Below are 15378 nucleotides of genomic sequence, written 5' to 3'. Positions count from 1 at the left end.
GAAAGCTTTGTGCAGCCCGACAAAACAGGGCGGTCTTGGGGCCAGCCTGAGTCACTGATGCATTCAGAATAAATACCGATTTCACTCCAGAAACGTTGAGCTGCGTCGGACGTCTTCACTGCAAGTTTTCTTGAAGGGGAGAAGAAGAGAGAACACTGGATTCACAGCCACACTTGACACAAGTCATCTGGTACCAGCCCTGTTTGCCCAAATGCACATTTCCCAGCAGCTGCTCAGCTTCATCTCTCTTGATTTTCCAATTCCCACCCTGCCTGGTCTTCCTCCCCCATCCCCCTCCTGCCTCTCCCGAGGGCAAAAGCCCTTCCCCATCTTCTTCTCTTCCCTGCCTATTGTAAATAGCGCTGGTAAGAACATAAATGTGGAGTCTAGAAAATGGTACAACAAATCTTAATTATGTTGAATTGGTTCATGGTGCTTTTCAGGTCTACTATGTCCTTCTACTTTTCTAAATATTCATTCTATTAATTTTTGAGAATTTAATATTGAAACTCCAACTAAAAATCTTAATTTATCTTCTTAAAAAAATGATTGTAATATATAGTGAAACTGGCCTTCCCCGGTAGCTCAGCTGGTAAAGGATCTGCCTGCAATGCAGGAGACCCCGGTTCAATTCCTGGGTTGGGAAGATCCACTGGAGAAGGGATAGGCTACACTCTCCAATATTCTTGCACTTCCCTGGTGGCTCAGATGGTAAAGAATCTGCCTGTAACGTGGGAGACCTGGGTTGGGAAGATTCCCTGGAGGAGGGCATGGCAACCCACTCCAGTACTCTTCCCTGAAGAATCCCCATGGACAGAGGAGCCTGGCGGGCTACAGTCCATGGGGTCACAAAGCACTGGACACGACTGAGCAACCAAATTACATGTAACAAGCAACTAAACTACATGTAAGTTTGTTCTACATTTTTCAAGCCTCCTGTAAAATGTACTAGCATACTTTCATAATTTAAAAAATAAAAAGAGAAAAAAAAGAAAAACAGTACAGATGAGCATATTTGTGAAGCAGAAAGAGCAACACAGGCACAGAAAACAAACGTGTGGATACCAACAGGGGAAGGGGAAGTGGGAGGAACTGGGAGATTGGGACTGACATCGGCACACTTTCGATACTACACATAAAATAAATTACTAATGAGAACCTACTGTAAAGCACAGGGAACTCCATTCAATGCTCTGTGGTGACCTAAATGGGAAGGAAGTCCAAAAGAGAGGGGATGTATGTATGTAGAGCTGATTCACTCTGCTGTACAGCAGAAACTAACGCAAGATTGTAAAGCAACTATACGCCAGTGAAAATTTGAAAAAGGGAAACAATTGCCTTCCACATGCTATGAAAGCTAAGTTAGAAATCTGGCTTTGACTTCACTGCTGTGAAATGAGTATCTCAGTGATTCCCAGGGTTGAAGTCCCATAATGAGAGAACCAGAAGGGCTGTTAAAAAGATGGAAAACCTGACACCCACAGAGGAAGGTGAGTTGCCCAAGGTCCCCCAACAACTTCATGACAAAGTCAGGTTTTGAGTTCCGACAGCCTGATTCGGTCGCTGGCACACAAGTCTCGGGGAGGGACACCATGAGCCCAGAGGTCAGCCGTGGTCACCCACTAAGGGTCACACAGCCGAAGCCCAGCAGGCACGGAGAGCCCTGCAGTGAATGACGCGCCCTGTGTGGACTTAATCTCTGTGCTCGGTAGACACGGCTGCAGTGAGGAGCAGGAAGGGCTGTGGCCTTGGACCTACATACAAGTCTCAGACCATCTGTGGGGAAGGACAGAGCTTGTGGGCTCTTGTTTTAAATTTCTAACTTCTTGCAAACCAATACTTACATACAATATAAGACAATTTGATCACTAGAAAAATGAACCACAAAATGAACATATACAAGTTCAAACTTGTATTCTTCGTATTAGATTCAACTCACATAAAATCACCCTGTTAAACAGGTCTGAAGGTTTCTAAACATTTCCTCTCCATTTCTGACCTTGTCCTGGGCCAGGAACAAGTTGTTTGCTGACCAATGGTGGTCCGTGTTCCACTCTTGGAGAAGTATTTCCCCGAAAGATCCAGACTTGAATTACTGAGAGGTAAAGGGCTTCCCTTGTGGCTCAGCTGGTAAAGAATCTGCCTGCAATGCAAGAGACCCGGATTCGATCCCTGGGTTGGGAAAATCCCTTGGAGAAGGAAATGGCAATCCACTCCAGTATTCTGGCCTGGAGAATTCCATAGATTGCATAGTCCATGGGGTCGCAAAGGATTGGACACAGCTGCTGCTGCTGCTGCTGCTAAGTTGCTTCAGTCGTGTCCGACTCTGTGCGACCCCATAGATGGCCTCCTACCAGGCTCCTCTGTCCCTGGGATTCTCCAGGCAAGAGCACTGGAGTGGGTTGCCATTTCCTTCTCCAATGCATGAAAGTGAAAAGTGAAAGTGAAGTCGCTCAGTCGTGTCTGACTCTTAGCGACCTCATGGACTGCAGCCTACCAGGCTCCTCCGTCCATGGGATTTTCCAGGCAAGAGTACTGGAGTGGGGTGCCATTGCCTTCTCCAGACACAGCTGAGCGACTTTCAGTTCAATTCAATTCAAAGGGCCACTGCAATGAGAAGCCCACTGGCCACAACTAGAGAAAGCCCACACAAAGCAACGAAGACCCAGTGCAGCCAAAAATAAATACATAAAATTTTAAACAATTTAAAGAAAAGAAGTAGGGGGCCCCTGACTTTCTAAAGTCTAGGAGGATCACATTAAAATATGGGTTAGATTGAAATGTGATGCATGAGTCATCATTTGAATTGAGACTCTACAGACTTATATATTATTCATTGTCTTGAGCAATAAAAACTCACAAAATGCCAAAGTGCCCTCAGGCCCCAGAATAGCTTAATTGGGCACCATTGCTCTGTGCTGCAAAGCCGCTATTTAATTCTGAGTTCTGCAGTTTTACATCAGAACAGGCCCAGGAAGAGGCCGTTTTCCGTCTTTGGTCCCTGGCTCCTCTGCTCCAGTGCGGGAAGCATGTAACATCCTCCCAAAGTGCTGTCCCTGGATCACCCAGGGACTCAGGTGCTGGGTGAGCAGCTGCCGGAGGAGTCGAGGAGGGGAAAGGTCCTCTGGGGTGGGAAGAGAAGAGTCCGATTGGTGTCACCCACACCAGGGAGGCAGGCAGGCCTGGGTTCTCTGTCCTGAGCTGGCCTTGACGGCTGTGGAGGGTCAGGTCCAGAATTACCCTGACCGAGACTCAGGGCTTAGCCCCAGGAACATGAGCACCTCTGCCCCAGGTCCCTGGTCTGTGAGACGGGGATTGTCACTGCCAAGGCCAATGCCAGGCCATGATGATGCAGAGGGAGTGATGCAAAGCCAGGTGTGGGCAACACTCAGGAAAACCCAACTCCTGTATGGGGCAAAGCTAAGTGACAAGACCTCAGGCTGGGTTGGGGGGGGCTTGGTGAGCGCTCACTCCTTCTCCCACCCCTCCCTGGCCTGGACTTGAGTTTCCTTGAAGTTCTCTATATTGTTCAACTTGAATGCCACCCATGACGGGGAATTCACCCACCACGGGAAGGCCTCCTCAGCTATGTACAGCTTTGACCTGGAGAACAAGGTCTCAGGCTGAGCTGCATCGACTCCCCATGGGTCTCACCCCAGCACTGGGTGCGGCTCCTGGGGGGCTACCCAGACTGTCGTGGGCAGCCTCGAAGACCACTCTTCTGACTTCAGGGAGTCCTGGCTTCTGTAAGCTGCATATCCTAGCTCTCTGTCACATCTCCTAAGTATACTTCTACAATCGGCAACATCTTGTCACGCAGAACACATTCCCAGGGGAGATGCCTTCCAGGGTGAGAGCCATCCCCCTCCTGCTGCTGTGGGGCCTCTTTGTGGACCCCAAGGGGGGCCCCACCAGATCTTCCAGAACCATAGAATGTGTGTGCAAAGCCCACCTCGGTGTCCTCAACTGCCTTCTTTTTCTTTTCTTGACACATGACTGCCCCTCCCTCAGTCCCTGGCCCTGTTGGTCCTTCTGTTCCTCCTACCGACCCCCACTCTGGGATGGACTCACAACTAAAGCCTCAAGCTCCGCACTTTCCCTCTCTTCCATTTCATTCTGAGCAATTCAGTCCCAAACCCCCGATGTGGCACAGAGCGCTGCTGTGCCCTCAGTTCAAGGACAGGAGGGTCTCAGGACTGCGTGGGGCAGCAGGGTCCATGGGAAGGGGGCTGGGTGAGGGGTGTAGGAGCCCACACGGGGTGGGGAGGGTGGTCAGAGCCTGGCTGGGACGGCAGCATGTCCATATGGCAGGACAGGTGACACAGGAAGTCAGGGTCCAAGCCAGGGGTCCCTGGCCAGGGGGCCTGACATCAAGGAACATTCTACAGAATAACTGGAACAAAATCTACAGAAGTACTGAGGCTGTGGAAATAAAAGAAAAATGGAGGAATTGTCCCAGGAAAAGAAGACCAAAAGGAAGTGACAATTCGGGGTAGCGTGTCATTCTAAATGGATCCTTTGGCTCTGAAAGACTTTATCAGGCCAGTTGGTAAAGCCTTAGTGAGGTCTGAGGATTCCGAGGATGGATATATCAGCATCCATCTCCTGGTTGTCGAGGAGAGTGTCCTTGTTTGTAGACACATACACGTGGATAGAAAATCAGGTCAGCAACTTACTCTCCAATGAGCAGGAAGGAAAAGGCTTTCTTATATAATTGTACTTTCTATTTTTCTGTAATTTTATAATTGCTTGATTTTTTTTAAGTAGATGATTTCAGAGCTGGCACTGAATTAGAGATTCCCTGATCCTCCATTGTATTTATGAGAAGAGGACAAAGTTGCAGAGAGGTTAAAGCGACCTTGAGCGTGGTCACACAACTAGTAGGTGTGAGTCGTGGTTCCCAAACCCTCCTTTCAAGTCTTATGATTGGATCCAGTCTACGTGCTTCATTTTCCAAGTTAAGAAACTCGGGCACCAGGGCCATGAAGAGACTTACCCTAAAATGAGCTGAACGCATTTCAGGTGGCAGGTTAATTTGGATAAATTTGGAGAGTCTCTAAGTGTCTGAAATTGAACTCTGGGTGCTGGTCTGCTCCAGCCATGTGCCCAGAAAATTCTCACAGGTGTTGATCTGAAGCCATTCCTCTCAGACAGGAAGTCCTCTGCCACTTGCTCGGGGCTTTCAGTTTGTTACCAAAGTGGTTATGGTATATGGAGCTACTCTGCCTGCAGGGGTCTATAGGGGCCTCTGGGGGTTTTCTGCCCTCTTAGTCACTGACAGCCTGAGACCTTGCCCTTCCATGAGGCAGCCTTATCGCTGGCAATTCTGAAGAGGCAGAATAGCATCCAGAGTGTCTCTAAGGAGAACACAAGCCCATGGAGAAAGAAGGCGACGAGTGCCTGCTAGGGGGCAAGGGTGGGAGCTGAGCTGTGTCCCCCAACATTCGTATGCTGAGGTTCTAACCCCCAGGACATCAGAATGTGACTGTAGTAAGAGACAGAGCCTTTCGAGAGGTGATTAAGGTCACAGGAGGTCACTAGCGCGGACCCTGATCTGACGTGACTGGTGTCCTTGTGAGAAGAGAGGATGGGGACATAGCCACAGAGAGAGAACCCTGTGAGGACCCAGGGAGAAGCTAGTTGTCCACACGCCAAGGAGAGAGGCCTCAGGAGAAACCTAACCTGCTGACACCTTGACCTCGGACATCCAGCCTCCAGAGCTAGGCGAACATGAACTTCTGTTGTTGAAGCCCCTGGTCTGTGGGACTTTGTTCTGTCCTCCTGACAGATTAGCACAGCAGGAGTGAGGAATGCTGGAGGAATGACTTTTCTACGGACCACAGGTTCTTTGCACAGATCCCCTCTGCCCACATAAAATGTCACCTTCCCTCAATGACCGCACCAGGTGACACTCTTCCCATCGGGACCCAGATCAACAGAAGCAGAGAACAGAACGCTCAGTCTGGAGTCAGAAGTCCCAGCACATCCGCTTAGGAGTTGTGTGGTCTTCTGCAAGTCACTTAAGCTTACTGAGACCCAGTTTCCTTATATAAAAATAGGATTCATAGTTTCTGCCTTAGTCTTTCATAGAATTGTTAAGAAGATCAAATGTAGAAACTAATAGAAGTAATATAGCAGATTATACATGCAATGGATTGCTACCGATGAGAGTAATACTATAGTTGGGGCTTCCCAGGTGGTGCTAGTGGTAAAGAACCTGCCTGCCAATGCAGGAGATGTAACAGACATGGGTTCAATCCCTGGACTGGAAAGGATGCCCTGGAGGAGGGCATGGCAACCCACTCCAGTACTCATGCCTGGAGAATGCCATAAGCAGAGGAACCTGGTGGGCTATGATCCATAGGGTTGCAAAGAGTCATACACGACTGAAGTGACTCAGCGCAGCACACGGCACTCAATACTATAGTATTCATGATTTTTTAAATGTATTCACTGAATTTCTACCTCAGTTAGAAAATGAAAACACCATCTCCAGAATTTATAATCCGGGAGGGAATATGAGAGTTACACACATAAAGCCATGTAAAGGATGGCACGTAATGAAATACTGTCAACAAACAGAAATTGTGTGGTCAGAGGAAGAAGGTCATCACAATCTGATGTGCGTTATTGTTGCTCATTCATTCAGCAAACACTTCCCGGGAGACGTTATGTGCCAGCCTGTTCTAACCCAGGGATAGAGCTGTGAACAGAACTGGAAACACTCAGAAAGCCTAGGTTCTAGGCTAGGTTCAGAGTTTTGCAGAATGAATAGGACTCATTAGGTTATTCTAGGGGAGGGCTTCAGAGGTATAGGAATACAGCCAGCAGACTTAGTGGGATTGGCCCAGATGCGACTGCAATCCCCAGATACAGCCACCAGATGGCAGAGTGACTTCAGACAAAAAGTTCATCAAAGAGGGGAGAAATTTCTTTTTTCCTCCAAATGAGGAATGCTTGCACAGGTTTGGAATCTCCCAGAAGTCTAGGGGAGCAGAAGATACAGACTTCAGGGGTGAGAATGAAGAAGAGGCTCTTTGCCTAACAACTGGTGGGAGCTTTCCAGAGCCACTGGATTGGCCCTCAGAGGTGGAGCTCCAAGCTCAGAGCAGCCGTAGCCAATAGATATTCTTGAGGGATCCTGGCCCCTGGGGGTCCTCTCAGGACTGGGAACTGACCAGTGGTTCCTCTTGCTCTGTGGCTGGGTCACTTTGGGGTCCTCTCTTCCCTCTGCCCTAGGGAGCCAGGAATCTTGCCCTACAACTCCCCTGGTAATCTGCAAAGCCTGGGGGCTCCTCCTGCTGAGACGTTAGGCAGGGTGCTGTGGGAGGCAGAAGCCCTGATTTGGCAGCATAGAGCAGAACCCCACTGCCAGAGCCTTCTTACTGTGCCAGAGTGTAAGACTTGGATCCTCAGAAAAATGAGTTTTTCCTCACTGTCCCCTCCACACAGCCCTCCGGGTCATATATCCATTCAAAACGTTCATAAATGATCTACATAGCCAGGCAAGGGGCTTCCATTGTGGCTCAGTAGTAAAGAATCCACCTGCCAAAGTAGGAGATATAAGAGACTTGGGTTCGGTCCCTGGGTTGGGAAGATTCCTTTGGGGTAGGAAATGGCAACCGCTTCCAGTATTCTTGCCTGGAGAATCCCATGGACAGAGGAGGCTGGCTAGCTACAGTGCAGGGGATCTCAAAGAGTCAGACATGACTGAGCAACAACACACACACACACACACTGCCAGTCTGTGTATTGGGGACCCAGGAGTCCATGAGAGACCATTCACAGAACGGGCTGAAACTAGACTCCAAGGGCTGAATCCAGGCTGCTGCCCATGTGTGTTCATATTGTCCATGGCTGCTTTGTGCTACAAGGCAGAGATGAGTAGCCGTTACAGAGACCATATGGCCCACGGTCCTAAAGCATGTGCTATAGGAAAATGTTTGCTGACTGCCCATCTGCGGGGAGAGACAAGGAAGTGAACAGAGGGTAACATCACTATAAACAGAGCTGTGATGGAGGCAGGGCCACGATAAAGGTGGGTGCAGGTGAGAGATGAAGTTGAGTAGGTGAACAGACAGACAAATGGATAAAGATGTGGTACATACACACAATGGGATACTACTCAGCCATTAACAAGAATGAAATAACGCTATTTGCAGCAACATGCATGGACCTGGAGATTACCATACTAAGTGAAATAAATAAATCAGAGAAAGACAAATGTCATGATACCACTTAACATGTGGAATCTAAAAAAAATGATACAAATGAACTTATTTACAAAACAAAAGCAGACTCACAGACTTAGAGAATGATCTTATGAATACTAGGGGAGAAGGGTTGGGGGAGATAGATTGGGAGTTTGGGATTGATATATACACATTAAATATACTATATTTAAGATATATAACGATCAAGGACTTACTGTATAGCACAGGGAACTCTGCTCAATATTCTGTAATAGCCTAAATGGGAAAAGAATTTGAATACATATATGTGTATATACAACTGAATCACTTTGCTGTACACCTGAAGTTAACACAACATTGTTAATCAACTGTGTTCTAATATAAAATAAAGATTGTTTTAAAAAGAGGAAAAAAGAGAGAGAGCTGTGTTAGAGGCAGGGCCGTGATGGAGGCAGGGGCAGGTGAGAGATGAAGTTGAGTGGGAGGCTGGGTGGGGGAGCATCCAGGTGGGCCTATCTTTTTGGACCCCCGGGGGCCCCTGAAGCAGCCATGAGGAGCCACTGAAGGGCCTTGAGCAGGACTGACAAGATCCCATCCCAGGAGCCACTGTGTGGAAAGTGGAGCAGGGGGAGACAACAGCAGAGGCAAGGGGCCCAGTGAGAGACTGTGGTGGCCCCATCTAGGACAGAGGAGAGAAGCCTGCAGGGGCCAGGAGCTGTGGGCATGGAGAAGGGCTAATCCTGGCAGGCTTTCTAGGGTGGGGGACAGAGAGGCAGGTCAGGGCTGAGTGTGCGTCCAGCCAGCATCCCCAGACTCTGGGGTCTCACAAGGCTCACCAAACCCTCCAGATGTGGCCGTGGAGGAGCCATGCAGATCACTGAGAGAAGTCCCTCATTCGAAGGAGGGGAAACGAAGTCGGAGGTTTCCTGATGTGCGTTTCCATGCTCTGGGCGGCAGCCTCCTGATGTTAGTGTCCATGCTCCTCACCCCTTTCTGGCTGAGTGTGGGGTGTGGGGTATTTTCCAGGAGTTTCCTAACCAGTGACATTGGCATGGACCTCTTAGGATGGATGCCCTGTGGGTGGGACCAGGGCTACTGTGAACTCAGGGAGCCTTAAAAACCCAGCGCATCCCAGCCCAAGTCCTTTCAATGAAAGAGAGATAAAGGCTAAGCCTATCTCACGGGTTTCCCCAAGGTGCCCAGGGTGGTGCAGGGGAGCGACAAGACCAGCCCTGGGGGCTGGAAGCAGAGACCTCCCCAAGTACGGGAGGTCCCTAAATCTCCAGTGTGTTTTATTTTTGGCCACACTTCACAGCACGGGGGACCTTAGTTCCTTGACTAGGGATTGAACCCATGCCCCCTGCATTGGAAGGCAAGTCCCAAGCTTCAGGTTTTATTATTATTATTTTTCAATCAGGTGCCTTTGCATTCTGTTTCATCATATATCTTTTGTGTTTTGAAGAAAATTTTAAATTACTAACAGTGAGCCTCTAAGAAGCTGCTTCAGGAACATGTTCAGGGTGTTCTGTAGCTCCTGGCATCTCCCACTCAGCCAGGTGGGGGACTGGGGCAGGAAAACGAGGATGCAGCTGCAGCCTGCAGAGAGGGAGACAGCTGTTTATGCTGATATTGCAGCAAAGATGTAAGGAGGGGCAGAGAGGCGATCAGCCCCAAAGCTCCCTGACAGTAGGGACACAGCTTTCAGCCCTGGATCCCCTTGGATACAAGGCTCTGACACAAAGCATTTACACATGGTGAATATGCCTCATTTCAATAATGAGGAGGATGACAGAATGCCCCAGGCCATCAAACAGCTAAAGCCTGGCCAGCTGCTCCCTTCCCTCTGTAATTTCTCTAAACTGCAATTTTCTTACCTGCAAGGTGTTAGTAATGACCCCTTCCTGCCTAGATGTTAGTCCTTTGGCAAGGCAATAAGGCAAAGTTCAGTTCAGTCACTCAGTCGTGTCCAACTCTCTGCAACCCTGTGAACCGCAGCATGCCAGGCCTCCCTGCCCATCACCAACTCCCAGAGTTTACGCAAACTCATGTCCATTGAGTCAGTGATGCCACCCAACCATCTCATCCTCTGTCATCCCCTTCTCCTCCTGCCCTCAATCTTTCCCAGCATCAAGGCCTTTTCAAATGAGTCAGCTCTTTGCATCAGGTGGCCAAATTATTGGAGTTTCAGCTTCAACATCAGTCCTTCCAAAAATCATCCAGGACTGATCCCCTTTAGGATGGATCTCCTTGCAGTCCAAGGGACTCTCAAGAGTCTTCTCTAACACCACAGTTCAGAAGCATCAATTCTTCGGCGCTCAGCTTTCTTTATAGTCCAACTCTCACATACATACATGACCACTGGAAAAACCATAGCCTTGACTAGATGGACTTTTGTTGACAAAGTAATGTCTCTGCTTTTGAATATGCTGTCTAGGTTGGTCATAACTTTCCTTCCAAGGAGCAAGCATCTTTTAATTTCATGGCTGCAGTCACCATCTGCAGTGATTTTGGAGCCCAAAAAAATAAATCAGGCACTGTTTCCACTGTTTCCCCATCTACTTCCCACAATGTGATGGGACCGGATGCCATGATCTTAGTTTTCTGACTGTTGAGCTTTAAGCCAACTTTTTCACTCTCCTCTTTCACTTTCAAGAGGCTCTTTAGTTCTTCTTCACTTTCTGCCATAAGGGTGGTGTCATCTACATATCTGAGGTTATTGATATTTCTCCCGGCAATCTTGATTTCAGCTTGTGCTTCCTCCAGCCCAGCATTTCTCATGATGTACTCTGCATATAAGTTAAATAGGCAGGGTGACAATATACAGCCTTGACATACTCCTTGTCCTATTTGGAACCAGTCTGTTGTTCCATGTCCAGTTCTAACTGTTGCTTCCTGATCTGCATACAGGTTTCTCAAGAGGCAGGTCAGGTGGTCTGGTATTCCCATCTCTTTAAGAATTTTCTACAGTTTGTTGTGATCCAAGGTCAAAGGCTTTGGCATAGTCAATAAAGCAGAAATAGATGTTTTTCTGGAACTCTCTTGTTTTTTCCATGATCCAGCAGATGTTGGCAATTTGATCTCTGGTTCCTCTGCCTTTTCTAAATCCAGCTTGAACATCTGGAAGTTCACAGTTCACTTACTGCTGAAGCCTGGCTTGGAGAATTTTGAGCATTACTTTACTAGCATGTGAGATGAGTGCAATTGTGCGGTAGTTTGAGCATTCTTTGGCATTGCCTTTCTTTGGGATTGGAATGAAAACTGACCTTTTCCAGTCCTGTGGCCACTGGTGAGTTTTCCAAATTTGCTGGCATATTGAGTGCAGCACTTTCACAGCATCATCTTTTAGGATTTGAAATAGCTCAACTGGAATTCCATCACCTCCACCAGCTTTGTTTGTAGTGATGCTTCCTAAGGCCCACTTGACTTCACATTCTAGGATGTCTGACTCTAGGTGAGTGATCACACCATCGTGATTATCTGGGTCATGAAGATCTTTTTTGTACAGTTCTTCTGTATATTCTTGCCATCTCTTCTTAATATCTTCTGCTTCTGTTAGGGCCATACCATTTCTGTCCTTAATTGTGCCCATTTTGCATGAAGTGTTCCCTTGGTATCTCTAATTTTCTTGAAGAGATCTCTAGTCTTTCCCATTCTGTTGTTTTCCTCTATTTCTTTGCACCAATCACTGAGGAAGACTTTCTTATCTCTCCTTGCTATTCTTTGGAACTCTGCATTCAAATGGGTATATCTTTCCTTTTCTCCTTTGCTTTTCACTTCTCTTCTTTTCACAGCTATTTGTAAGGCCTTCTCAAACAGCCATTTTGCTTTTTTGCATTTCTTTTTCTTGCAGATGGTCTTGATCCCTGTCTCCTGTACAATGTCACGAACCTCCATCCACAGTTCATCAGGCACTCTGTCTATCAGATCTAATCCCTTAAATCTATTTCTCACTTCCATTGTATAATCATAAGGGATTTGATTTAGGTCTTACTAGAATGGTCTAGTGGTTTTCCCTACTTTATTCAATTTAAGTCTGAATTTGGCAATAAGGAGTTCATGATCTGAGCCACAGTCAGCTCCCGGTCTTGTTTTTGCTGACTATATAGAGCTTCTCCATCTTTGGCTGCAAATAATATAATCAATCTGATTTCAGTATTGGCCATTGGTGATGTCCATGTGTAGAGTCTTCTCTTGTGTTGTTGGAAGAGGGTGTTTGCTATGACCAGTGTGTTCTCTTGGCAAAACTCTATTAGCTTTGCCCTGCTTAATTCTGTACTCCAAGGCTAAATTTGCCTGTTACTCCAGGTGTTCCTTGACTTCCTACTTTTGCATTCCAGTCCCCTATAATGAAAAGGACATCTTTTGGGGGTGTTAGTTCTAAAAGGTCTTGTAAGTCTTCATAGAACTGTTCAACTTCAGCTTCTTCAGCATTACTCGTTGGGGCATAGACTTGGATTACTGTGATATTGAATGGTCTGCCTTGGAAATGAACAGAGATCATTCTGTCATTTCGAAGATTGCATCCAAGTACTGTATTTTGGACTCTTTTGTTGACTATGATGGCTACTCCATTTCTTCTAAGGGATTCCTGCCTGCAGTAGTAGATTTAATGGTCATCTGAGTTAAATTCACCCATTCCAGTCCATTTTAGTTCACTGATTCCTAGAATGTCGACATTCACTCTTGCCATCTGCTGTTTGACCACTTCCAATTTGCCTTGATTCATGGATCTGACATTCCAGGTTCCTATACAATATTGCTCTTTATAGCATCAGACCTTGCTTCTATCACAAGTCACATCCACAACTGGGTATTGTTTTTGCTTTGGCTCCATCCCTTCATTCTTTCTGGAGTTATTTCTCCACTCTTCTCCAGTAGCATATTGGGCACCTACTGACCTGGGGAGTTCATCTTTCAGTGTCCTATCTTTTTGCCTTTTCATGCTGTTCATGGGGTTCTCAAGGAAAGAATATTGAAGTGGTTTGCCATTCCCTTCTCCAGTGGACCACATTCTGTCAGAACTCTCCACCATGACCCGTCCGTCTTGGGTGGCCCCACACGGCATGGCTTAGTCTCACTGAGTTAGACGAGGCTGTGGTCCACGTGATCGGATTGGCTAGTTTCCTGTGACTGTGGTTTCAGTCTGTCTGCCCTCTGATGCCCTCTCTTAGCACCTACTGTCTTACTTGGGTTTCTGTTACCTTGGACGTGGGGTATCTCTTCACGGCTGCTCCAGCAAAGTGCAGCCACTGCTCCTTATGGGCTTCCCAAATAGCTCAGTTGGTAAAGAATCTGCCTGCAATGCAGGAGATTCCTGGGTTGGGAAGATCCACTGGAGAAGGGATAGGCTACCCACTCCAGTATTCTTGGGCTTCCCTTGTGGCTCAGCTGGTAAAGAATCTGCCTGCAATGCAAGAGACCTGGGTTCGATCCCTGGGTTTGGAAGATGCCCTGGAGAAGGGAAATGCTACCCACTCCAGTGTTCTGGCCTGGAGAATTCCATGGACTGTATAGTCCAAGGGGTCACAAAGAGTCAGACATGACTGAGTAAGGCAAAGGAAGCACTTCAAAACTTACAAGACCAATTTAGATACACAAAGAGCACCATTATCCTGTAGAGTATCACTACAGTAAAACCCTGCCATGAGGCCCTTAATGGGGTAGGGGGAGCTGAGAAATCCAAGGCCCTAAAATGCAGAGTTGTGGGGTGTTGCAAAGCAGAAGAATGAATGAGTCTTGGGTCCCTGGTGGTGTATTGTCTCTCCCAGCACAAGCTCTTGTTTGGCGCCACCTGGTGGCAGCTGTCTACCCTGCCTTAAGTATCAAAGATTCTAGTCCTGGGACTTTTGCTGGAACTTCCAAGACAGATCCCTGGAGGGCTACAGTCCATGGGGGTCACAAAGAGTCGAACACGACTGAGCGACTGAGCGTGCATGCACACACAGCCTCTTCTGAAGAAGCGACTTTCTATTCAAAACCTGTGTCTTCCACGTGGTGTGTTTCCCAAAGGGTGTAATATGTGTGTGTTCAAGTGTTTATATGTGTGTATGGGTGCATATGCACAACTGTATGTTTGGGGGATGAGCCATGCTCAGTTATCCTGTCTTCTGTCACATTCAGATGACTCTCAATCAATAAACTATTTCCACTGAGACTCGTCACCCCACTCCAGCCCCCCACTGCCATCAGCCAAAAGGGACCATCTTCCCTCCAGGGCTGCTTTGAAAATCCCCACCATTGCCACTTTCCCTTACTGTTTTCTTCCTTTTTAAAAAGTTTTATGTATTTATTTTTGGCTGTGCTTGGTCTTTGTTGCTTTGTGGTCTGTGTTGTACTGTGGGGTTTTTTCTCTAGTTGAAGCAAACAGAGGCTGCTCTCTTGTCGCAGTGCTGGGCTTCTCGTTGCAGTAGCTTCTCTCGTTGAGGAACGCGGGGTCTCTGGTGTGCAGGCTTCCGTGGTTTTGGCACGTGGGCTCAGTAGTTGCAGATTCCGGGTTCTTAGAGCACCGGCTCTGTGGTCCATGGGCTTAGTTGCTCTGCACAATGTGAGATCTTCCCAGCCCAGGGATCCAGGGATCGGACTCATGTCTCCTGCATTGGCAGGCAGATTCTTTACCGTTGAGCCACCAGGAAAGCCCTACGGTCTTCTTATTTCAGAGCACATGCAGAAGGTCCTTAAAGTGGTGGGCTCGGAGCACCATCCAGTCTCCCCTTCCTTCTGGGAGGACAGTGGAGGGATATCCTTTAAAAGCAGCCTCTGCTCAACAAGCAGTAAAGGTCATGCTTCATAGCTGAGGCTCAAAAGGCACAGGAAGCAATCCTTCACACGGGTCTTCTTCTGAAGCTCCCTCTCACTTGTCTGCTTTCCTCACAAGGGGATAACTCTGTGAGGCAGAAACACCAGTGACTTAAAAATGCACTCATTCATTCACTCACTCACTCATTTTGTTATTGAATCATAGTGAGTGCTAAGTGCCTTGTCTGTGCTGGGAATCACAGTTTTTTTTGCTGCTGTTCATGTTTTTTTTAGTGTCCTCTGAGATGTCACTTCCTTTGCAAAACCTTTGCAGTCATCCCCAAGGAGTAGTTGGGTGATGTGCTCCAGGCCCTCATAACTATACACACCTCTAGGGTGCTCCCAGAGCCCAGGTTTTAACTACCTGTGAACTTGCAGAGTGTCTCCTTTA

The sequence above is a fragment of the Bubalus bubalis genome, chromosome 3 (assembly GCF_019923935.1).
Source record: "Bubalus bubalis isolate 160015118507 breed Murrah chromosome 3, NDDB_SH_1, whole genome shotgun sequence".
Classification (NCBI taxonomy): domain Eukaryota; kingdom Metazoa; phylum Chordata; class Mammalia; order Artiodactyla; family Bovidae; genus Bubalus; species Bubalus bubalis.
This window is presented reverse-complemented; position numbering follows the sequence as displayed.